Below are 24,603 nucleotides of genomic sequence, written 5' to 3'. Positions count from 1 at the left end.
TTGTTTTGTTTATGTTTCTCTTTGAATTAAATATGTGGAACTCAACATCCGCTGCGCCTTGGTCCCGTTCTTACGACAGCCGTGACAGATATGTCACTTTCTAGAAAACATTTTTGGAGGGTGGGGTTCCACCCAAACACGCTGGACCCGGTACTGCATCCAAAACAACCATTGGGAAAACATTTGTTTTACAGATCTAACATGCTGGCGCCATTTGGCATTTGTTTTCAAAGTCAATAGAAAAAACATGTCTTCACAGGATTTCCTCCAGAATCTGTTGTTCGCCATCTGATGCAAAGTCTATTGTGATCTGTACACCAGAGTAATTAATATACGTAAACAGAGAACATCATATTCTGGTGATGGAGGGATTAGCAACAATTACACAAAGCCCCATCGACTGTTGGGATTGGACGAGCGCTGGTACACACACACAGCTCCATAGGACACCAGATGGGGTATTCCAGAAAGATGGTTGAACAAATTCAGGATTTCCTGAACATATCCGTCTTGTCTTCACCAGATGAGGGAGTCCAGGATTTCTTGGCTCCAGAGCGGCTGCTTCTCGATTAAGTTAATAGGCTAAGCAAAGCGCAGATTGGTTGACCTGTCAACTAACATTGAAAAAGTCCTCATGTCGATGACAGAAAAAACGATAGATATGGAGTTAAAAGACAGAGCCCAATATTTCACAAGTCTAGAACAAGAAACAACTGAAACAACACAACGAATATGTTCACATATTTACCCAACAAAAAGTAATACATCCACCGTTGAAAAAAACAGAGATGGAGCCTGGCAGAAAATTGCAGAGAGAACTTGGCCAAGTGAAGTGACACAATTCCAATATCTAATAGGCCTAGCTCACACACATGGCTGATTAGTAACAACACGTTCACTTTATAGAGCACTTTTATTGCAACCCTGGTGATATTAAGTGTCAAGGCTATGGCCTAATATGGAAGTTGTTGTAGCCTATGTCACAATTGCAGTGGTAGGCCCATTCTATAGCCTATGTAGGATTAATAATAATTTATTGAATTCATAGTGCTTTTCATGACAACATGGGCAACAATGTGTTCTCTGTTAAGTTGTAAACCCATAGAAGTCACAGATCATGTAACGATATTCGTCTTCGGATGAAGAGTAGTCATCAGACCAAAGCGCAGCGTGGCAAGTGTTCATGTTATTTTATTAAAACAGAAACACTAAACAAAAATAACAAAGAGAGTGAAACAAAAACGAAACAGTCCTGAAAGGTGCTGCAACACAAAAAAGAAAACAACTACCCACAAAACACAGGTGGAAAATGGCAACCTAAATAGGCTCCCCAATCAGAGACAACGAGAAACCACCATAAACCTACATACCCCTAGACCATACAAAATCCCCATAGATAAACAAAAACCCTAGACAGAACAAAAACCCCTAGACAATACAAAAACGAAACAAACCACCCTTGTCACACCCTGACCTAACCAAAAAATAAAGAAAACAAATATAACTAAAGTCAGGGCATGACAGTACCCCCCCCCCCCCCCCAAGGGTGCGGACTCTGGCCGCAAAACCTAAAGATATAGGGAAGGGTCTGGGTGGGCATTTATCCGCGGTGGCGGCTCTGGCGCTCCACCCGCTCCCCCGCTCCACCTTAGTCTTGGCCCACTTAGGTGGCACCTCTGGAGCGGGGACCCTCGCCGCTGACCCCGGACTGCTCCGTACAGGAGGGCGACTCTGGCAGCTCCGGACAGGAGGGCGACTCTGGCAGCTCCGGACAGGAGGGCGACTCTGGCAGCTCCGGACAGGAGGGCGACTCTGGCAGCTCCGGACAGGAGGGCGACTCTGGCAGCTCCGGACAGGAGGGCGACTCTGGCAGCTCCGGACAGGAGGGCGACTCTGGCAGCTCCGGACAGGAGGGCGACTCTGGCAGCTCCGGACAGGAGGGCGTCGCTTGAGGGTCCGGACTGGAGGAAGACTCTGGAGGGAGGAGACGCAGAGACAGCCTGGTGCGTGGGGCTTCCACAGGACCCACCAGGCTGGGGAGACCTACAGGAGGCCTGGTGCGTAGAGGAGGCACCGGATAAACCGGGATGTGGGGGAGCACTGGAGCTCTGGTGCGCAGCCTTGGCACCACTCCTCCAGGCTGAATGCCCACTTTAGCCCGGCCCCTCCAGAGTGCAGGCACAGGTCGAACCGGGCTGTGGGGGAGCACTGGAGATCTGGTGCTTACCGCTCGCACCTCTCCATTAGGCTCAATGCCCACTTTAGCCCGGCACGGGCGGAGCGCAGGCATAGGACGAACAGCACCCTCCCAGCGCCCCGGAGACACAGTACGCAGAGCCGGTGCAGGATACCCTGGGCCGAAACGGGGCACCGGAGACCAAACACGCTGAGCTGGCACAATCCGCCCTGGCTGGATGCCCACTCTCGCATGGCACTTGCGGGGGGCTGGCCTATAGCGCTCCGGGCTATGAGCGCGCACTGGTGACACCGTGCACTTCACCGCATAACACGGTGCCTGACCAGTACCACGCTGCTTCCGGTAAGCACGGGGAGTTGGCTCAGGTCTATCGCCTGACTCCGCCAATCCCCCCGTGTGTCCCCCCCCAAATGTTTTTTTGGGCTGCCTCTCGTGCCTGCTGCGCTGCCTTGCCTCATATCGCCGCCTCTCAGCTATAGCTGCCTCCAGCTCTTTTTTCAGACGGCGATATTCCCCAGCCTGTCTCCAGGGTCCCTTACCGTCCAATATCTCCTCCCAAGTCCAGGAGTCCTGAACCCTCTGCTCTTCGTTACCACGCTGCTTGGTCCGTTGGTGGTGGGTAGTTCTGTAACGATATTCGTCTTCGGATGAAGTCATCGGACCAAAGCGCAGCGTGGCAAGTGTTCATGTTATTTTATTAAAACAGAAACACTAAACAAAAATAACAAAGAGAGTGAAATGAAAACAAAACAGTCCTGTAAGGTGCAGCAACACAAAACAGAAAACAACTATCCACAAAACACAGGTGGAAAATGGCAACCTAATTAGGCTCCCCAATCAGAGACAATGAGAAACAGCTGTCTCTGATTGGGAACCAATTCAGGCCACCATAAACCTACATACCCCTAGACCATACAAAATCCCCATAGATAAACAAAAACCCTAGACAAGACAAAAACCCTAGACAATACAAAAACTAAACAAACCACCCTTGTCACACCCTGACCTAACCAAAAAATTAAGAAAACAAATATAACTAAAGTCAGGGCGTGACAGATCATCTGACAAAAAAAAGGAAGAATTGAATGACTGTTTCTGAAAATGATTTGGTTTGGTGAAAGTATTCAATAGCTACCTGTTTGTTTATGCTGTGGAAATATTTTCTATTCACGTAGTCTCCTTCATTTGCTCCAGAGGGTCTTTGAATGACGTTTGAAAAATCTTTATCATGTTACCTAGATTTATACATTTGAGATGAGAAAAGCATTGTTGGAATTCCATTGACCGCAGCCTACTGTACCTGCAATTCTGTAAAAGTCCTCCTTGATTATATGGACAGCTTGATGGCCAGGAAATGCAACAGACATAAAAAAAATCTCTTCAACGCGAGGCAGACTCTTCTTATCGCTCTACACACTGTACAGGAAACTTCCAGTGGCAAAATAAAATTGCAAAGCAATACACAGAGTTTGTATAGCAGTCAAAGCGAAACTGCACTGGGAATACGTTTGCTATACAGTGCCTTCGGAAAGTATTCAGACCCCTTGACTTTCACATTAAGTAATGTTACAGCCTTATTCTAAAATGTATAAAAAATATATTTCCTCAATCTACACACAATACCCCATAATGACAAAGCAAAAACTGGCTTTTAGAAATGTTTGCTAATTTATATAAAAAAAACTGAAAGATCACATTTACATAAGCATTCAGACCCTTTACTCAGTAGTTTGTTGAAGCACCTTTGGCAGTGATTACAGCCTCGAGTCTTTTTGGGTATGACGCTTGGCACACCTGTATTTGGGAAGTCTCTGTTAGGTTGGATGAGGAGAGTTGCTGCACAGCTATTTTCAGGTCTCTTCAGAGATGTTCGATCGGGTTCAAGGGCTCCGGCTGGGCAACTCAAGGACATTCAGAGGCTTGTCCCGAAGCCACACCTGCGTTGTCTTGGCTGTGTGCTTAGGGTCGTTATCCCGTTATAAGGTGAACCTTCGCCCCAGCCGGAGGTCCTGAGCACTCTGGAGCAGGCTTTCATCAAGGACCTCTCTGTACTTTGCTCCGTTCATCTTTCCCTCAATCCTGACTAGTCTCTCAGTACCTGTCGCTGAAAAACATCCCCACAGCATGCTGCTGTCACCACCATGGTCTGAGAGTCTTTTGGTGACTTTTGGCAAACCGCAAGCGAGCTGTCTTGTGCCTTTTACTGAGGAGTGGCTTCCGTCTGGCCACTCTACAATAAAGGCCTGATTGGTGGAGAGCTGCAGAGATGGTTGTCCTTCTGGAAGGTTCTCTCATCTCCACAGAGGAACTCTAGCACTCTGTCAGAGAGACCATCGGATTGTTGGTCACCTCCCTGACCAAGGCCCTTCTCCCCTGATTGCTCAGTTTGCCTGGGCGGTCAGCTCCAGGAAGAGTCTTGGTGTTTCAAAACTTCTTCCATTCAAGAATGATGGAGGCCACTGTGTTCTGGGGGACCTTCAATGCTGCAGGAATTTTTTGGTACCCTTCCCCAGATCTGTGCCTCGACACAATCCTGTCTCAGAGCTCTACGGACAATTGCTTTCGACCTCATGACTTGGTTTTTGCTCTGACATGCACTGTCAACTGTGGGACCTTATACAGGCAGGTGTGTGCCTTTCCAAATCATGTCCAATCAATTGACTTTACCACAGGTGAACTCCAAGTTGTAGAAAAATCTCAAGGATGATCAATGGAAACAGGATGCACCTGAGCTCAATTTCGAGTCTCGTTGCGAAGGGTCTAAATACTTGTGTAAATACAGTATTTCTGTTTTTGCTTAGTCATTATGGGGTATTGTGTGTAGATTTCTGAGATTTTTTATTTATTTAATCCATTTTAGAATAAGGCTGTAATGTAACAAAATGTGGAAAAAGTCAAGGGGTCTGAAAACTTTCCGAAGGCACTGTATATGCTTTGAGTAAATTGACCAGATACATGAGTGATTGTGCGGAAAAACGATAACGTAATGTTTTTTTTCAATTCTGAATGATCTAAAGGATGTATTCGAAGTCCAATAATTTGTTCCCTTTGTAAAGCAAGGCAAGCAATGAATGTTCTGATGTCAAGTGGATTTTCCAAGAAAGGACAGGCCATAGTGACAAAAAATCATCTGATCGGCGGAGATGTCCCGTATTTATTTGCTGCTATGATCAGGCTCTCTTTCTGGAGCCAGAGTTCTGGAAAAATTACTAATTAAGCTTTCTGGAATACCCCTCTGGTGAGCAAACAGACAAAACGACTTCTCTCACACAAACACAAACACATACACATTGAACACACATACAGGTACTGTCAAAACAAGAATAGTCAGTCCCGTTCTGTGTGCTGGATGATTTCTCAGTCAGGTTTGGAGAGTTAGGTCTACTGCAGGGCTTTGCGCCATCCCAACACTAACACACCAGTCCTGGGTTAAAACAACATTCAGTAGCTCTTCAGGACCGGCATTGGACACCCCAATGGCCCACAATCTCAAACTATCCCTGCATTTAAAATACTGACCTAATCTAATGGATGGATAGATCTGTTATGCTGATGAATGAGGACCCAAAAGCGACGTAATAGTAACAGAGTCTTTATTCCAGTATCAAACAAACAATGATTCTCCTGGATATATCAAAGGTAAATCCAAAACAGGAAACTGAAATCCTCTCGTCAGTAGAGAGGAACGACAGGAGACGCGACCACAGACTGCAGGTCGCTTCAGGAAGGCACAGGCCGTAGCTGACATAGACACCTGCTCACACGCAGCATCTGAAGAAGGCAAAAACACGACAGGGCGGAACAAGGACACAGGAACAGCAAACATCAAACAAGAATCCGACCAGGACAGAAGCGGAAAACAGAGGGAGAAATAGGGACTCTAATCAGAGGGCAAAATAGGGGACAGGTGTGAAAGAGTAAATGAGGTCGTTAGGAGAATGAGAAACAGCTGGGAGCAGGAACGGAACGATAGAGAGAGAGAGCGGGAGAGGGAGAGAGGGAGGAGGAGAGAGAGAGAGAGAAAGAGGGAAAGAACCTAATAAGACCAGCAGAGGGAAGCACAGGGACAAGACATGAAGATCAAAGACAAAACATGACAGTACCCCCCCACTCACCGAGCGCCTCCTGGCGCACTCGAGGAGGAACCCTGGCGGCAACGAAGGAAATCATCAATCAACGAACGGTCCAGCACGTCCCGAGATGGAACCCAACTCCTCTCCTCAGGACCGTAACCCTCCCAATCCACTAAGTACTGGTGACCACGTCCCCGAGAACGCATGTCCATGATCTTCCGTACCTTGTAAATAGGAGCGCCCTCGACAAGGACGGGGGAGGGAAGACGAACGGGGGCGCGAAGAAAAGGCTTGACACAAGAGACATGGAAGACAGGGTGGACGCGACGAAGATGTCGCGGAAGAAGCAGTCGCACAGCGACAGGATTGACGACCTGAGAGACACGGAACGGACCAATGAACCGCGGAGTCAACTTGCGAGAAGCTGTCGTAAGGGGAAGGTTACGAGTGGAAAGCCACACTCTCTGACCGCGACAATACCTAGGACTCCTAATCCTACGTTTATTGGCGGCTCTCACAGAACCGAGAAATGTGACAGAGGAGACATGAAAGGCGCACTTCTCAGCCTTCACGTAGAGACAATTCTCTAAAAGGCGCTGGAGTACACGTCGAACGTGCTGAACATGAATCTCGAGTGACGGTGAAAAAATCAGGATATCGTCAAGGTAAACGAAAACAAAAATGTTCAGCATGTCTCTCAGTACATCATTAACTAATGCCTGAAAGACAGCTGGAGCATTAGCGAGACCGAACGGCAGAACCCGGTATTCAAAATGCCCTAACGGAGTGTTAAACGCCGTTTTCCACTCGTCCCCCTCTCTGATGCGTACGAGATGGTAAGCGTTACGAAGGTCCAACTTAGTAAAGAACCTGGCTCCCTGCAAAATCTCGAAGGCTGACGACATAAGGGGAAGCGGATAACGATTCTTAACCGTTATGTCATTCAGCCCTCGATAATCCACGCAGGGGCGCAGAGTACCGTCCTTCTTCTTAACAAAGAAAAATCCCGCTCCGGCGGGAGAGGAAGAAGGCACCACGGTACCGGCGTCGAGAGAAACAGACAGATAATCCTCGAGAGCCTTACGTTCGGGAGCCGACAGAGAGTATAGTCTACCCCGAGGGGGAGTGGTCCCCGGAAGGAGATCAATACAACAATCATACGACCGGTGAGGAGGAAGGGAGCTGGCTCTGGACCGACTGAAGACCGTGCGCAGATCATGATATTCCTCCGGCACTCCTGTCAAATCACCAGGTTCCTCCTGAGTAGAGGGGACAGAAGACACAGGAGGGATAGCAGACATTAAACACTTCACATGACAAGAAACGTTCCAGGATAGGATAGAATTACTAGACCAATTAATAGAAGGATTATGACATACTAGCCAGGGATGACCCAAAACAACAGGTGTAAAAGGTGAACGAAAAATCAAAAAGGAAATGGTCTCACTGTGGTTACCAGATACTGTGAGGGTTAAAGGTAGTGTCTCACATCTGATACTGGGGAGAAGACTACCATCTAAGGCGAACATGGGCGTGGGCTTCCCTAACTGTCTGAGAGGAATGTCATGTTTCCGAGCCCATGCTTCGTCCATAAAACAACCCTCAGCCCCAGAGTCTATCAAGGCACTGCAGGAAGCAGCCGAACCGGTCCAGCGTAGATGGACCGACAAGGTAGTACAGGATCTTGATGGAGAGACCTGAGTAGTAGCGCTCACCAGTAGCCCTCCGCTTACTGATGAGCTCTGGCTTTTACTGGACATGACATGACAAAATGTCCAGCAGAACCGCAATAGAGACAAAGGCGGTTGGTGATTCTCCGTTCCCTCTCCTTAGTCGAGATGCGAATACCTCCCAGCTGCATGGGCTCAGTCTCTGAGCCGGTGGGAGGAGATGGTTGAGATGCGGAGAGGGGAAACACCGTTAACGCGAGCTCTCTTCCACGAGCTCGGTGACGAAGATCTACCCGTCGTTCTATGCGGATGGCGAGTGCAATCAAAGAGTCCACGCTGGAAGGAACCTCCCGGGAGAGAATCTCATCCTTAACCTCAGCGTGAAGTCCCTCCAGAAAACGAGCGAGCAACGCCGGCTCGTTCCAGTCACTGGAGGCAGCAAGAGTGCGAAACTCTATAGAGTAATCCGTTATGGATCGATCACCTTGACATAGGGAAGCCAGGGCCCTGGAAGCCTCCTTCCCAAAAACTGAACGATCAAAAACCCGTATCATCTCCTCTTTAAAGTTCTGATAATCGTTAGAACACTCAGCCCTTGCCTCCCAGATAGCTGTGCCCCACTCCCGAGCCCGACCAGTAAGGAGTGATATGACGTAAGCGATCCGAGCTCTCTCTCTTGAGTACGTGTTGGGCTGGAGAGAGAACACAATATCACACTGGGTGAGAAAGGAGCGACACTCAGTGGGCTGCCCAGAGTAACATGGTGGGTTATTAACCCTAGGTTCCGGAGACTCGGAAGACCAGGAAGTAGCTGGTGGCACGAGATGAAGACTCTGAAACTGTCCAGAGAGATCGGAGACCTGAGCGGCCAGGGTCTCAACGGCATGACGAGCAGCAAACAATTCCTGCTCGTGTCTGCCGAGCATTGCTCCCTGGAACTCGACGGCAGTGTTGAGAGAATCCATAGTCGCTGGGTCCATCTTGGTCGGATTCTTCTGTTATGCTGATGAATGAGGACCCAAAAGCGACGTAATAGTAACAGAGTCTTTATTCCAGTATCAAACAAACAATGATTCTCCTGGATATATCAAAGGTAAATCCAAAACAGGAAACTGAAATCCTCTCGTCAGTAGAGAGGAACGACAGGAGACGCGACCACAGACTGCAGGTCGCTTCAGGAAGGCACAGGCCGTAGCTGACATAGACACCTGCTCACACGCAGCATCTGAAGAAGGCAAAAACACGACAGGGCGGAACAAGGACACAGGAACAGCAAACATCAAACAAGAATCCGACCAGGACAGAAGCGGAAAACAGAGGGAGAAATAGGGACTCTAATCAGAGGGCAAAATAGGGGACAGGTGTGAAAGAGTAAATGAGGTCGTTAGGAGAATGAGAAACAGCTGGGAGCAGGAACGGAACGATAGAGAGAGAGAGCGGGAGAGGGAGAGAGGGAGGAGGAGAGAGAGAGAGAGAAAGAGGGAAAGAACCTAATAAGACCAGCAGAGGGAAGCACAGGGACAAGACATGAAGATCAAAGACAAAACATGACAAGATCCTTCGGCAATCTTCCAATGGTGCATGAGTTGTTCCTACGTGATAACCAATCGATCACACAATCCAGGTTGCACACAAAGTGAGTACATGTTGATCTGATGGTTTCTCTAACTAACTAAAAGCTTCTACAAACTCTGTTTGGACTCAGGAGACCCTTCTATTGACCCTTATACAACGGATGGGTCTAACCCTGAATGCTGATTGGCTTGAATGCGGTTTTAACCAATGTCTATTCCACAAGTTACCACCGGCTAAATCTATGACGTTAAAATGCCTATTTACTCTGTTCCATCTGACTGCGCAATCCACTGTCTAATCAGCCCAGCCAGGCACTTTATAAACCTGATCTCCACTATAAAAAGCATCTAGACATTATCTCACATTTCTTTTAGACTAAAATTGAGTTCTCAACTGCAGAGATTTGTATAAACCTTGCCGTCTGTCTCTCCAGCATTTGCAACATTGTTTCAATATTCAAATTTGATCTCCTGCTGTCCCATAGTAATGAACGTGTCGGCAGGACGAAACAGAAAGGCAGTCAGCATTTCTCAGCCAGTCGAAATCATGAATCAGCTTACATCATTTTTATGGATATATACAAAGAAATATCAATAGAATAGTGCAGCTAGTTTGCAGTCTTTCCAGCTCCAGTTTGAAGTGATTGTGTTAACTGTGTTGTTGACTAGCTCCTCTGAACAACAATGTCCTGACGAGAGAGCACATTTTCTTTGCCAGGCGAAATCACGCCTCATTAGCTCATTGTTATGTATGTGTCCAAATAAATGTAACCAGAAAACAACTTTAAAAAATGCAGCTACTTTGCTGTTTTTCTGGCTGCACGTGTCGTGGAAATATTCGGCCAATAATACTTCTCAGATACCGGAACTTGTGAATTCAAATAGACTTTATTACAAAGTAACAAGCCAAGCTGGCCCATGGACCAACTAATCTTTCCAGTCTCAGCACTCTCCTTTTATACAGTTTTACCCTTACATAACACATAGTCACTCCACTTTATGTAAATGATTAATACAATCTAGCCTTATGCCACCATTATCTTTCAGTCTCACTTCTGACTTGTTTACGCCCAGATGATTGTGGACTACAGGAAAAGGATGACCGAGCACTCCCCCATTCTCATCGATGGGGCTGTAGTGGAGCAGGTTGAGAGCTTCAAGTTCCTTGATGTCCACATCACCAACAAACTAGAATGGTTCAAACACACCAAGACAGTCGTGAAGAGGGCACAACAAAGCCTATTCCCCCTAAGGAAACTAAAAAGATTTGGCATGGGTCGTCAGATCCTCAAAAGGTTCTACAGCTGCAACATCGAGAGCATTCTGACTGGTTGCATCACTGCCGGCAAATGCTCGGCCTCCGACCGCAAGGCACTACAGAGGGTAGTGCATACTGGGACTAAGCTGCCTGCCATCCAGGACCTCTACAAGTGACTATGCATATATGATAAACAGAGAGTAGCAGTAGCAGTAGCGTAAAAGAGGGGTTGGCGGGTGGTGGGTGGTAGGACACAATGCAGATAGTCCGGGTAGCCAATGTGCGGGGGCACCGGTTAGTCAGGCTAAGGCACTAAAAATTGTTAAAGACCCCAGCCACCCCAGTCATAGACTGTTCTCTCTACTAAAGCATGGCAAGTGGTACGAGAACACCAAGTCAAGGACCAAAAGGCTTCTCAACAGTTTTTACCCCCAAGCCATAAGACTCCTGAACAGGTAATCAAATGGCTACCCGGACTATTTGCATTGTGTGCCCCCCCAATCAACTCTCTGTTGAACATATATGCATAGTCACTTTAACTATACATTCATTTACATACTACCTCAATTAGCCTGACTAACCGGTGACCCCGCACATTGGCTACCCGGACTATCTGCATTGTGTCCTGCCACCCACCACCCGCCAACCCCTCTTTTACACTACTGCTACTCTCTGTTTATCATATATGCATAGTCACTTTAACCATACATGTACATACTACCTCAATCAGCCCGACTAACCGGTGCCTGTATATAGCCTCGCTACTGTATATAGCCTCACTACTGTATATAGCCTCGCTACTGTATATAGCCTCACTACTGTATATAGCCTCGCTACTGTTATAGCCTCGTTACTGTATAAAGCCTCGCTACTGTTATTTTTCACTCTCTTTTTACTGTTGTTTTTATTTCTTTACTTACTGTATCTATTGTTCACCTAATACCTTTTTTTTAACTTAAAAATTGCACTGTAAGTAAGCATTTCACTGTAAGGTCTACACCTGTTGTATTCGGGGGACGTGACGAATAAACTTTGATTTGATTTGACATGGATTGTGCTTACATTCTGCTTACACATGTCTAACGGTTAACCCTATATTGATTCTGCTTACTACTTCTAAGAAAACAGTACAGATACTGGAAAATCCCCAAAGAACTGGAAAATCCCCAAACACGTGACTGTAAGTTAGCCGTAGTTGGCTAGCTAACAAGCAAGGGTTAAGAGCCAGACCATGGAATATTTAGAAAGTTTCTCTGGCAACCGAACAGATAGAACGAACGACCAGCCGCCTTGGGTAGAAACGCTAGATTTGTGTCGGGACTATATCTTGTGGAAGGATGAAACATACTCAGCAAAAAAATAAACGTCCCTTTTTCAGGACCCTGTCTTTCAAAGAGAATTTGTAAAAATCCAAATAACTTCACAGATCTTCATTGTAAAGTGTTTAAACACTGTTTCCCATGCTTGTTCAATGAACCATAAACAATGAATGAACATACACCTGTGGAACAGTCGTTAAGACACTATGGGCGGCATGGGCATCCCAGTGGGTAAACTGGCCCTGTACACGGCCTGCGGAGGAGTGCCACCCCAGCAGTGTCTACCAGTGCTGCTGGACGTAGGCACCGACAACCAGGTACTTCTACCGGGACACTCCATCAAGAAACACCCAGGCCCAATGGGCCTCTGTAGGCTAATAAATAAAATCCAAATAACTTCACAGATCTTCATTGTAAAGGGTTTAAACACTGTTTCCCATGCTTGTTCAATGAACCATAAACAATTAATGAACATGCACCTGTGGAACGGTCGTTAAGACACTAACAGCTTACAGACGGTAGGCAATTAAGGTCACAGTTATGAAAACTTAGGACACTAAAGAGGCCTTTCTATTGACTGAAACATACCAAAAGAAAGATGCCCAGGGTCCCTGCTCATCTGCGGGAAAGTGCCTTAGGCATGTCACCAAAGCCCCATATACTACCCACCACTGCGACCTGTATGCGCTTGTTGGCTGGCCCTCGCTTCATATTCATCGCCAAACCCACTGGCTCCAGGTCATCTATAAGTCTTTGCTAGGTAAAGCCCCGCTTATCTCAGCTCACTGGTCACCATAGCAGCGCCCACCCGTAGCACGTGCTCCAGCAGGAATATTTCACTGGTCACCCCCAAAGCCAATTCCTCCTTTGGTCGTCTTTCCTTACAGTTCTCTGTTGCGAATGACTGGAACGAATTGCAAAAATCACTGGAGCTGGAGACTCATATCTCCCTCATTAACTTTAAGCACCAGCTGTCAGAGCAGCTCACAGATCACTGCACCTGTACATAGCCCATCTGTAAATAGCCCATCCAACTACCTCATCCCCATACTGTCATTTATTTTTTTGCTCCTTTGCACCCCAGTATCTCTACTTGCACATTCATCTTCTGCACATCTATCACACCAGTGTTTAATTGCTAAATTGTAACTATTTCGCCACTATGGCCTATTTATTGCCTTACCTCCCTTATCTTACCTCATTTGCACACACTGTATATATACTTTTTTCCTTTTGTGTTATTGACTGTATGTTTGTTTATTCCATGTGTAACTCTGTGTTGTTGTTTGTGTCGCACTGCCTTGCTTTATCTTGGCCAGGTCGCAGTTGTAAATGAGAACTTGTTCTCAACTAGCCTTCCTGGTTAAATAAAGGTTAAATAATATTTTTTTAACATATGCTGCAAGGAGGCATGAGGACTGCAGATGTGGCCCGGGCAATAAATTGCAATGTCCGTACTGTGAGATGCCTAAGACAGCGCTACAGAGAGACAGGACGGACAGCTGATCGTCCTCGCAGTGGCAGACCACGTGTAACAACTCCTGTGCAGGATCGGTACATCCGAACATCACACCTGCGGGACAGGTACAGGATGGCAACAACAACTGCCCGAGTTACACCAGGAACGCAAAATCCCTCCATCAGTGCTCAGACTGTCCGCAATAGGCTGAGAGAGGCTGGACTGAGGGCTTGTAGGCCTGTTGTAAGGCAGGTCCTCACCAGACATCACTGGCAACAACATCACCTATGGGCACAGACCCACCGTTGCTGGACCAGACAGGATTGGCAAAAAGTGCTCTTCACTGACGAGTCGCGGTTTTGTCTCACCAGGGGTGATGGTCGGATTCACGTTTATCGTCGAAGGAATGAGCGTTACAATGAGGTCTGTACTCTGGAGCGAGATCGATTTGGAGGTGTAGGGTCCGTCATGGTCTGGGGCGGTGTGTCACAGCATCATCGGACTAAGCTTGTTGTCATTGCAGGCAATCTCAACGCTGTTCATTACAGGGAAAACATCCTCCTCCCTCATGTGGTACCCTTCCTGCAGGCTCCACCTTGACATGACCCTCCAGCATGACAATGCCACCAGCCATACTGCTCGTTCTGTGCAAGACAGGAATGTCAGTGTTCTGCCATGGCCAGGAAAGAGCCTGCATCCCACCCGATTGAGCACGTCTGGGACCTGTTGGATCGGAGGGTGAGGGCTGGGGTCATTCCCCCCAGAAATGTCCGGGAACTTGCAGGTGCCTTGGTGGAAGAGTGGGGTAACATCTCACAGCAAGAACTGGCAAATCTGGTGCAGTCCATGAGGAGGAGATGCACTGCAGTACTTAATGCAGCTGGTGGCCACACCAGATACTGACTGTTACTTTGATTTTTACCCCCCCTTTGTTCAGGGACACATTATTCCATTACTGTTAGTCACATGTCTGTTGAACTTGTTCAGTTTATGTCTCAGTTGATGAATCTTGTTATGTTCATACAAATATTTACGTGTTAAGTTTGCTGAAAATAAACGCAGTTGACAGTGAGAGGACATTTCTTTTTTTGCTGAGTTTGGTATGAATAAATTCATCAAAATAATGTTTTAAATTAAAATATGTCAATCATTATTTGAATATTTTGGTAAGCTGTTGTATAAAAGTGTAGGCCAATTGTGAATATGGTCTGAACCAACTAGGGCTGCGTATGAAAAGGTCCCCTACTACTTTTGACCAGAGCCATATGTGAGATGTCAACTAAGATCCTCTGGGTCCAAACAAACCAGGTGTTTGGTCTCCAGTGAATCCATGACATTAACCAAATCAATGGAGTGGCAACAATAGACACATATTATGGCCCTAGAGGACTTGAGTCCAGACTTCTTAGACAGCCATGGCCAGAATTTGATGGACGCTAGTCCTGTTTTTAAAGCTTGTATGGAAACACCTTCTGGACAGTTCAGACAAGATGGGAAGACTAGAGGGAAGGAACTAAAGCTGCACACTTAAAATTATTCTCTATGTAAATGTGTTGATGGGATAACTCCTCATCCAAGACAGGGATATATGTGTCCTATAGAGAAAACAAACCAGATCCACACACATCGTTATCACCACCACAGACTGAACTTACACGATACACTAACTAAATATATATATTTTGTTGCTCACACAATTAAAAACACTATAAAAACCACTCAAACACAAGGCCACACAACACATGCAAGATGCCCAAGCAACCAAAAACGCACATAGGCTATCAATTCTGCCTGGTTACATCACCTTTATAACAAGGACAGTCGCCCCCCTTTTAATCGCCAAAGCGACACCTTCAATGAGTCCTATTTTTAGTGTTAAAACATGAATAAAAACACGAAGACCTTATAAAACAGGCTATCTTGAAGATGTAGAACAGACTGGTAATATATATGGTAAACAAGGACATAATAAGGACAGAGTGATGGAGTGGACTTCCTGGAGAGAGAAACAGCTGAAATAGGTTAAATAAGATGGGTAAAAAAATAAATGAAAGTGTGTGTGCGCATGGCAGGATGTGCGTTCATTCACACGGCTGTTAATAGGATCTAATGAGTCCTTGAAGTCAGAAGGACTCATGTAGAGAGGCGCCTTAGAGAAAGTGTGTGCCCTGGTTGCGGAGGGGCTCTTTAACTCTCAACACAATAGAATTGTGTTCTGCTCTGTGTTAGAGGAACATCCTGGGTGATTCTTAATCGTGAAAAAAAATATTGTTTTCTATCAACAATGACAAGCCAAGTCTGACAACATGGATGGAAAATTACTGAGGATAATAGCGGACAATATTGCCACTCCTATTTGCCATATCTTCAATCTAAGCCTACTAGAAACCATGTGCCCTCAGGCCTGGAGGGAAGCAAAAGTAATTCCGCTACCCCAAAATAGTAAAGCCCCTTTACTGGCTCAAATAGTCGATCAATCAGCCTGTTACCAACCCTTAGTAAACTTTTAGAAAAAATTGTACTTGACCAGATACAATGCTATTTTACTGTAAAGAAATTGACAACAGACTTTCAGCACACTTATAGGGAAGGATATTCAACAAGCATGGCACTTACATAAATGACTGATGATTGGCTGAGAGAAATTGATGATACGGTTTGTGGGGGCTGTTTTGTTAGATTTTAGTGCTGCTTTTGACATTATCGATCATAGTCTGCTGATGGAAAAAAGTATGTGTTATGGCTTTACACCCCCTGCTATATTGTGGATAAAGAGTTACCTGTCTAACAGAACACAGAGGGGGGTCTTTAATGGATGCCTCTCCAACATAATCCAGGTAGAATCATCAATTCCCCAGGGAAGCGTTCTAGGCCCCTTACTTTTTTCAGTCTTTACTAATGACATGCCACTGGCCTTGAGGAAAGCCAGTGTGTCTATGTTTGTGGAAGACTCAACACTACACGTCAGCTACTACAGCAAGTGAAATCCCTGCAACACTTAACAAAGAGCTGCAGTTAGTTTCAGAATGGGTGGCAAGGAATAAGTCTTAAATATTTCAAAAGCTAAAATAATTGTATTTGGGACAAATCATTGACCAAACCCTAAACTTCAACTTGTAATAAATACTGTGAAATTCAGCAAGTTGAGGTGACTAAACTGCTTGGAGTAACACTGGATTGTAAACAGTCATGGTGAAAACATGTTGATACAACAGTAGCTAAGATGGGGAGAAGTCTGTCCATAATAAAGCGTTGTTCTGCATTTTTAACAACACTATCAACAGGGCAGGTCCTTAAGGCTCTAGTTTTGTCGCACCTGGACTACTCTTCAGTCGTGTGGTCGGATAGCCCTTAAATGTACACGAAGAGCTAACATTAATAATATGCATGTAAATCTCTCATGGCTCAAAGTGGAGAAGAGATTGACTTCATCACTACTTGTTTTTGTAAGAAGTGTTGACATGCTGAATGCACTGAGGTGTCTGTTAAAACTACTAGCACACAGCTCGGACACCCATGCATACCCCACAAGACATGCCACCAAAGTTCTCTTCCCAGTCCCCAAGTCAAGAACAGATTATGGGAGGTGCACAGTACTACATAGAGCCATGGCTACATGAAACTCTATTCCACATCAGGTAACTGATGCAAGCAGTAGAATCAGATTTAAAAATGTGACCAAAAATATACCTTATGGAACAGCACACACACACACACACACACACACACACACACACACACACACACACACACACACACACACACACACACACACACACACACACACACACACACACACACACACACACACACACACACACACACACAGGCACAGACACACAGACACACATACACATGATAAGACACACAATCTACACACACACATGTACACATGGATGTTGTATTGTAAATATGTGATAGTGGAGTAGTTGCCTGAGGGAACACACTAAATGCATTGGGTAACGTGTTATGAAATGTAATGTCATGTAATATTTAAAATTGTGTATATAACTGCCTTAAGTTATTGGACCCCAGGAAGAGTAGCTGCTGCCTTTGCGGCAGCAAATGGGGTTCCTTAATAAATACAAATACATACATTTTTGGACTTATAAATAAATGATATGTAACCATTGATTTTTGAAGAACATAACTTATGAGCTTAGTTCAACAGTTATACCTCATCAGAACCCAAAATATAAGCTTGTTTTGCTCCAATGTAAGTAAACCAATAAAATATAAGAAAACACTGTATAGCCTCAAAACATGGTTAAAACTATATGAGATGAGAATGGAAGGGAAGGGAAGAGGAGAGAAGGGTAGAGAAGGGAAGTGGAGAGGAAAGAAAAGGAGAGAAGAGTAGAGAAGGGAAGAGGAGAGGAAAGAAGAGGAGAGAAGTGTAGAGAAGGGACGAGGAGAGTAGAGAAGGGAAGAGGAAAGGAGAGTTGAGAAGGGAAGAGTAGAGAAGGGAAGAGGAGAGTAGAGTAGAGAAGGGGAGAGTAGAGAAGGGAAGAGGAGAGTAGAGAAGGGAAGAGGAGAGAAGAGTAGAGAAGGGAAGAGGAGAGGAGAGTAGAGAAGGGAAGAGGAGAATAGAGAAGAGGAGAGGAAAGAAGAGGAGAGAAGAGTAGAGAAGGGAAGAGGATAGAAGAGGAGAGAAGAGGAGAGGAAAGAAGAGGAGAGAAGAGTAGAGAAGGGAAGAGGAGAGAAGAGAAGAGGAGAGAGGGTAGAGAAGGAAAGAGGAGAGAAGAGTAGAGAAGGGAAGAGGAGAGAAAGGAAGAGGAGAGGAAAGACGAGGAGAGAAGAGTAGATAAGGAAAGAAGAGAGTAGAGAAGAGAAGAGGAGAGAAGAGCAAGGAAAAGGAAAGTAGAGGAGGGAAAGTAGAGGAGGGAAGAGGAGAGGAAAGAATAGTAGAGTAGAGAAAGGAAGAGAAAAGTAGAGAAGAGGAGAGTAGAGAAGCAAAGAGGAGAGTAGAGAAAAGAAGGGAAGAGCAGAGTAGAGAATGAAAGGGAAGAGGAGAGTAGAGAAGGGAGGAGGAGAGAAGGGAGGAGGAGAGTAGAGAAGGGAAGAGAAGGGAAGAGGAAAGAAGGGAAGAGGAGAGTAGAGTAGAGAAGGGGAGAGTAGAGAAGAGGAGAGGAGAGTAGAGAAGGGAAGAGGAGAGTAGAGAAGGGAAGAGGAGAATAGAGAAGAGGAGAGTAGAGAAGGGAAGAGGAGAGAAGGGAAGAGGAGAGTAGAGAAGAGAAGAGGAGGGAAGGGAAGAGGAGGGAAGGGAAGAGGAGAGGAAAGAAGAGGAGAGGAGAGGAAAGAGGAGGAGAGAAGAGTAGAGAAGGGAAGAGGAGAGTAGCAAAGGGTAGAGGACAGAAGATGAGAGGAAAGAAGGAGAGAAGAGTAGAGAAGGGAAGAGGAGAGTAGAGAAGGGAAGAGGAGAGAAGGGAAGAATAGAGTAGAGAAGAGTAGAGAAGGGAAGAGGAGAAAAGAGTGGAGAAGGGAAGAGGAGAGGAAAGAAGAGGAGAGAAGTGTAGGGAAGAGGGGAGAAGGGAAGATGAGAGTAGAGAAGAGGATCGAAGAGGAAAGAGAGAAGAGTAGAGGGAAGGAAAGAAGAGAAGAGTAGAGAAGGGAAGGGGAGAGTAGAGAAGGGAAGAGGAGAGGAAAGAAGAGGAGAGAAGAGTAGAGAAGGTAAGAGGAGAGTAGAGAAGGGAAGAGGAGAGGAAAGAAGTGGAGAGTAGAGTAGAGAAGGGAAGAGGAGAGTAGAGAAGGCAAGAGTAGAGAAGGGAAGAGGAGAATAGACAAGGGACGCGGAGAGGAAAGAAGAGGAGAGTAGAGTAGAGAAGGGAAGAGGAGAGTAGAGAAGAGGAGAGGAAAGAAGAGGAGAGAAGAGTAGAGAAGGGAAGTGGAGAATAGAGAAGGGAAGAGGAGAGGAAAGAAGGGAAGAGGAGAGGAAAGAAGGGGAGAGAAGAGTAGAGAAGGTAAGAGGAGAGTAGAGAAGGGAAGAGGAGAGGAAAGAAGAGGAGAGTAGAGTAGAGAAGGGAAGAGTAGAGTAAAGAAGGGAAGAGTAGAGAAGGGAAGAGGAGAGAAGGGAAGAGGAGAGAAGGGTAGAGGAGAGTAGAGAAGAGGAGAGAAGGGATGAGGAGAGTAGAGAAGAGGAGAGAAGGGAATTGGAAAGAGAGAAGTGTAGAGGAGAGGAAAGAAGAGTAGAAGAGGGTAGAGAAGGGAAGAGGAGAGTAGAGAAGCTTGTTTTACTCCAATGTAAGTAAACCAATAAAATGTAAGAAAACACTGTATGGCCTCAAAACATGGTTAAAACTATAATTTTGATATCATGTATGGTCAGTCCTTGCATCCATAACGGTCTATGAATTTGGGTGTGGATACATTTCTCCAGCACCATCCCTCAGCTTTTTACCGAAACAGGGGTGGGGAGTACGCTTTGTTATTCATCCCACTTTATATGGAGTGCTTTCCCTCCTTCATTTGGAAAACAGTTGGGTAGAGTTGGGCTTTATCTGATGATAAAATCAACACTATTCAATTTCAAATCTAAACTCAGTAAAAAAAGAAACAGCCCTTTTTCAGGACCCTGTCTTTCAAAGATAGGGACCCTGCTCATCTGCGTGAACATGCCTTAGGCATGCTGCAAGGAGTCATGAGGACTGCAGATTTGGCCAGGGCAATACATTGAAATGTCCGTACTGTGAGACGCCTAAGACAGTGCTACAGGGAGACAGGATGGATAGCTGATCGTCCTCAGTGGCAGACCACGTGTAACAACACCTGCACAGGATCGGTACATCCGAACATCACACCTGCGGGACAGGTACAGGATGGCAACAACAACTGCCCGAGTTACACCAGGAACGCACAATCCCTCCATCAGTGCTCAGACTGTCCGCAATAGGCTGAGAGAGGCTGGACTGAGGGCTTGTAGGCCTGTTGTAAGGCAGGTCCTCACCAGAAATCACCGGCAACAACGTCGCCTACGGCCACAAACCCACCGTCGCTGGACCAGAGAGGACTGGCAAAAAGTGCTCTTCACTGACGAGTCGCGGTTTTGTCTCACCAGGGGTGATGGTCGGATTCGCGTTTATCGTCGAAGGAATGAGCTTACACCGAGGCCTGTACTCTGGAGCGGGATCGATTTGGAGGTGGAGGGTCCTTCATGGTCTGGGGCGGTGTGTCACAGCATCATCGGACTGAGCTTGTTGTCATTGCAGGCAATGTCAACGCTGTGCGTTACAAGGAAGACATCCTCCTCCCTCGTGGTACCCTTCCTGCAGGCTCATCCTGACATGACCCTCCAGCATGACAATGCCACCAGCCATACTGCTCATTCTGTGAGTGATTTCTTGCAAGACAGGAATGTCAGTGTTCTGCCATGGCCAGCGAAGAACACGGATCGCAATCCCATTGAGCACGTCCGGGACCTGTTGGTCTGGGGGGAGGGCTAGGGCCATTCCCCCCAGAAATGTCCGGGAACTTGCAGGTGGAAGAGTTGGTTTAACATCTCACAGCAAGAACTGGCACATCTGGTGCAGTCCATGAGGAGGAGATGCACTGCAGTACTTAATGCAGCTGGTGGCCACCCCAGATACTGACTGTTACTTTTGATTTCGACCCCCCCTTTGTTCAGGGACACATTATTCCATTTCTGTTAGTCACATGTCTGTGGAACTTGTTCAGTTTATGTCTCAGTTGTTGAATCTTGTTATGTTCATACAAATATTTACACATGTTAAGTTTGCTGAAAATAAACGCAGTTGACAGTGAGAGAACGTTTCTTTTTTTTGCTGAGTTTAGTTGCTCCTGCTGTCTTTATAGTATAGTTCCTGTATTTGATTGAGAAGCACTATTTTTAGTTCCTCTGTGCCTGTCCTCTGTGTGATTGCTGCTTTCGTTCCCTACCCTGTGTATTTACAGTGTACACAGCCAGGCGAAAGGTGCAGAACAATTCCTTTTGACACAACTAGAGGTAGGAGACTAGGAACACAGTGCCAAGAAAGAACACAGAGTACCAAAACAGATGGAAAAATTACCTCAACTGATAGAGGTGCCTGTCATGCTGTGGCCTAAAAGGCTTCCTTTCCCAGTGACTCTAAATACCATACTTTTCTGGCAGGGTCAACTCTGCCCTGGGTTTCACCATCACAGCCCAAGGCAGAGAGAGAGATACGTTTTTCCTCTAGGGGGCGGAGAGAACATTTCATTCTCTCATAGAGATAGAAAGAGAGGAGTGGATGGGGTCAAGACATGGATGAACATATTTTTGTTTCACTTCTGTTTAAGTTTGTTTTGTTCCACAGCTTTTAGAACCTGTAGTCTGAAGTGGTGCAGTGTGTACACACACTGGCAAAACCCTGTCACGGGTCTGAGGTAACTGCAGAGTTTTAATACCAGCCCCCCCCCCCCCACACACACACACACACACACACACACACACACACACACACACACACACACACACACACACACACACACACACACACACACACACACACACACACACACACACACACACACACACACACACACACACACACACAGCAAAAACACACACCCCCACCCCAATGTACCGGTACTCACATCTGAGGAACGGAAATGAAGGGGCAACATTGAGAGAATATTCTTAGAGAACTACAACGATAAAATATCAATAAGAGCACAATCTGTCATTAATCACAATGCACAGCGTCTGGCGGTGATGGGGAATGAGTGAAGGCTTATTGGCTTTTTCATTGGCGGTCTATTTACCTCACTGTTTGTTTGCCTGATTGCCTCTATACGCAGAGAAATGATTGAGAAGCCAGACAGTAAAAGTGTGTGAAAACACCACACAGACAGACTACAGGCTGTATATACAGAATGGAAATAAAGAGGTGGGCAGGAAAGAGATGGAGGGAGGAATAGAGAGGAATGAAAGCGAGGGGAGTTTAGGACAGGGGATGAGGGACAGAGTGGAAAAGATGACTCCAGATCTGACAAAGAGGAAAGGAGGGCAGAGTGGGCAGAGAAAGAAAGTAAAAAATATAAAATGTTATGTTTTTCAAGAGAGTAGATGAGAGGAGAGAACGGAAGGGAAGAGGAGAAAGAGGAGAGAAGGGAAGAGGAGAGTAGAGAAGGGAAGAGGAGAGTAGAGAAGGGAAGAGGAGAGTAGAGAAGGGAAGATGAGAGGAAAGAAGAGGAGAAAAGGGAAGAGGAGAAAAGGGAAGAGGAGAGGAGAGGAGAGGAGAGGAGAGGAGAGGAGAGGAGAGGAGAGGAGAGGAGAGGAGAGGAGAGGAGAGGAGAGGAGAGAGTAGGGAAGAATAGAGTAGAGTAGAGAAGAGGGGAGTAGAGTAGAGAAGAGGAGAAGAGTAGAGGAGAGGAAAGAAGGGTAGAGTAGAGAAGAGTAGAGAAGAGGAGAGTAGAGTAGAGAAGAGAAGAGGAGAGTAGAGAAGAGGAGAAGAGTAGAGGAGAGGAAAGAAGGGTAGAGTAGAGAAGGGAAGAGGAGAGAGGCTCAGCTGGGTGTGATGTGGACTGATGGTAAGACAATCTGACAGGCCAGAGGGGGGTCTGGATAGCAGCATGTCTGTCACCCTGTGATTTCAGGCTGGATATCAGTGGTGATGTGTGTGTGTGTCTGTGTGCATGTATGAGAGGCCTGTAGACATGAATTGCATGGATATTGATACAGTTAGCTTATAAACTACCCACAGCATTTATAATGTGATGGCAGGATATGAGGGGGGAGAGAAAAAAAGAGGGGGAGGTGGTGAAAAAAGAGGGATAGTTTCAGGGTTTATGTGCATATTTATTCAAGCATGTAAAACAAGGAGGTGAAAAACAACACCAGGCAATTGAAAGCATTACTAGTTGACGGGTAGAGAGAAACAAACATTATTAAGGACATTTTGTAAATATATAAAATTAATTAGCACGCAAACCCCTTACGGATACTCTCCCATTATATCAAACATCATATACAATAAATTTTTAAAATAAATAATGTTTGTATCATGTTTTGTGCTGCTACCATGTTGTGTTGTTACCATGTTTTTGTCACGTTGTGTTGCTACCATGTGTTGCAGCCTTGCTATGTTGTTGTCTTAGGTCTCTCTTTATGTAGTGTTGTGTTGTCTCTCTTGTAGATCATGTATTTTCAGGTAGAGATACCTGCAGGACCATCACTCCGTAGAACTGACATCTGTAGCCATGAAATGCATTGAAAGGCTGGTCATGGCTCACATCAACACCATCATCCTAGACAGCCTTGGGCCCACTCCAATTCGCCAACATATCCACAGATGACGCAATCGCTATTGCACTCCGCACTGCCCCTCTCCCACCTGGACAAAAGGAACATCTATGTGCAAATGCTGTTCATTGACTATAGCTCAGCGTTCAACACCATAGTGCCCTCCAAGATCATCACTAAGCTCAGGACCCTGGGACTGAACACCTCCCTGCAACTGGATCCTGGACTTCCTGACTGGCTGGCTCCAGATGCTGAGGGTAGGCAACAACACATCCGCCATGCTGACTCTCAATACGGGAGCCCCTCAGCAAACATGTGCTCCTCAGTAAAGGGCACATGACAGCCAGCTTGGAGTTTGCCAAAAGACAACTAAAGGACTCTCAGACAAAGAGAAACAAGATTCTCTTTCTGATAAAACCAAGGTCTGCCAAGCATCACGTCTGGAGGAAACCAGGCACTGCTCATCACCTGGCCAATATCATCCTTACGGTGAAGCATGGTAGTGGCAACATCATGCTGTGGGGATGTTTTTCAGCGTCAGGGACTCGGAGACTAGTCAGAATCGAGGAAAAGATGAATAGAGCAAAGTACAGAGAGATCCTTGATGAAAACCTGCTCCAGAGCGCTCAGGACCTTAGATTGGGGCAAAATTTCACCTTGCAACAGGACAACAACCCTAAGCACACAGCCAAGACAACGCAGGAGTGGCTTCGGGACAAGTCTCTGAATGTCCTTAGGTGACCCAGCCAGAGCCCGGACTGGAACCCGATCGAACATCTCTGGAGAGACCTGAAAATAGCTGTGCAGCAACGCTCCCCATCCAACCTGACAGAG

General features: G+C 46.1%; 1 protein-coding gene across 1 annotated transcript in view; it reads right to left on the bottom strand.

Annotated features, from left to right (window-relative positions):
• LOC139538231 (UDP-glucuronic acid decarboxylase 1-like) overlaps positions 1-24,603 on the bottom strand; it is a 71,265-nt gene that overhangs the window by 26,178 nt on the left and 20,484 nt on the right. The gene's annotated exons all lie outside the window — the stretch shown is intronic.

The sequence above is a fragment of the Salvelinus alpinus genome, chromosome 14 (genome assembly GCF_045679555.1).
Source record: "Salvelinus alpinus chromosome 14, SLU_Salpinus.1, whole genome shotgun sequence".
In the NCBI taxonomy this organism is placed as follows: Eukaryota; Metazoa; Chordata; class Actinopteri; order Salmoniformes; family Salmonidae; genus Salvelinus; species Salvelinus alpinus.
Note: the sequence above shows the minus strand (reverse complement) of the source record. Positions and strands in the feature narration are given on the sequence as shown.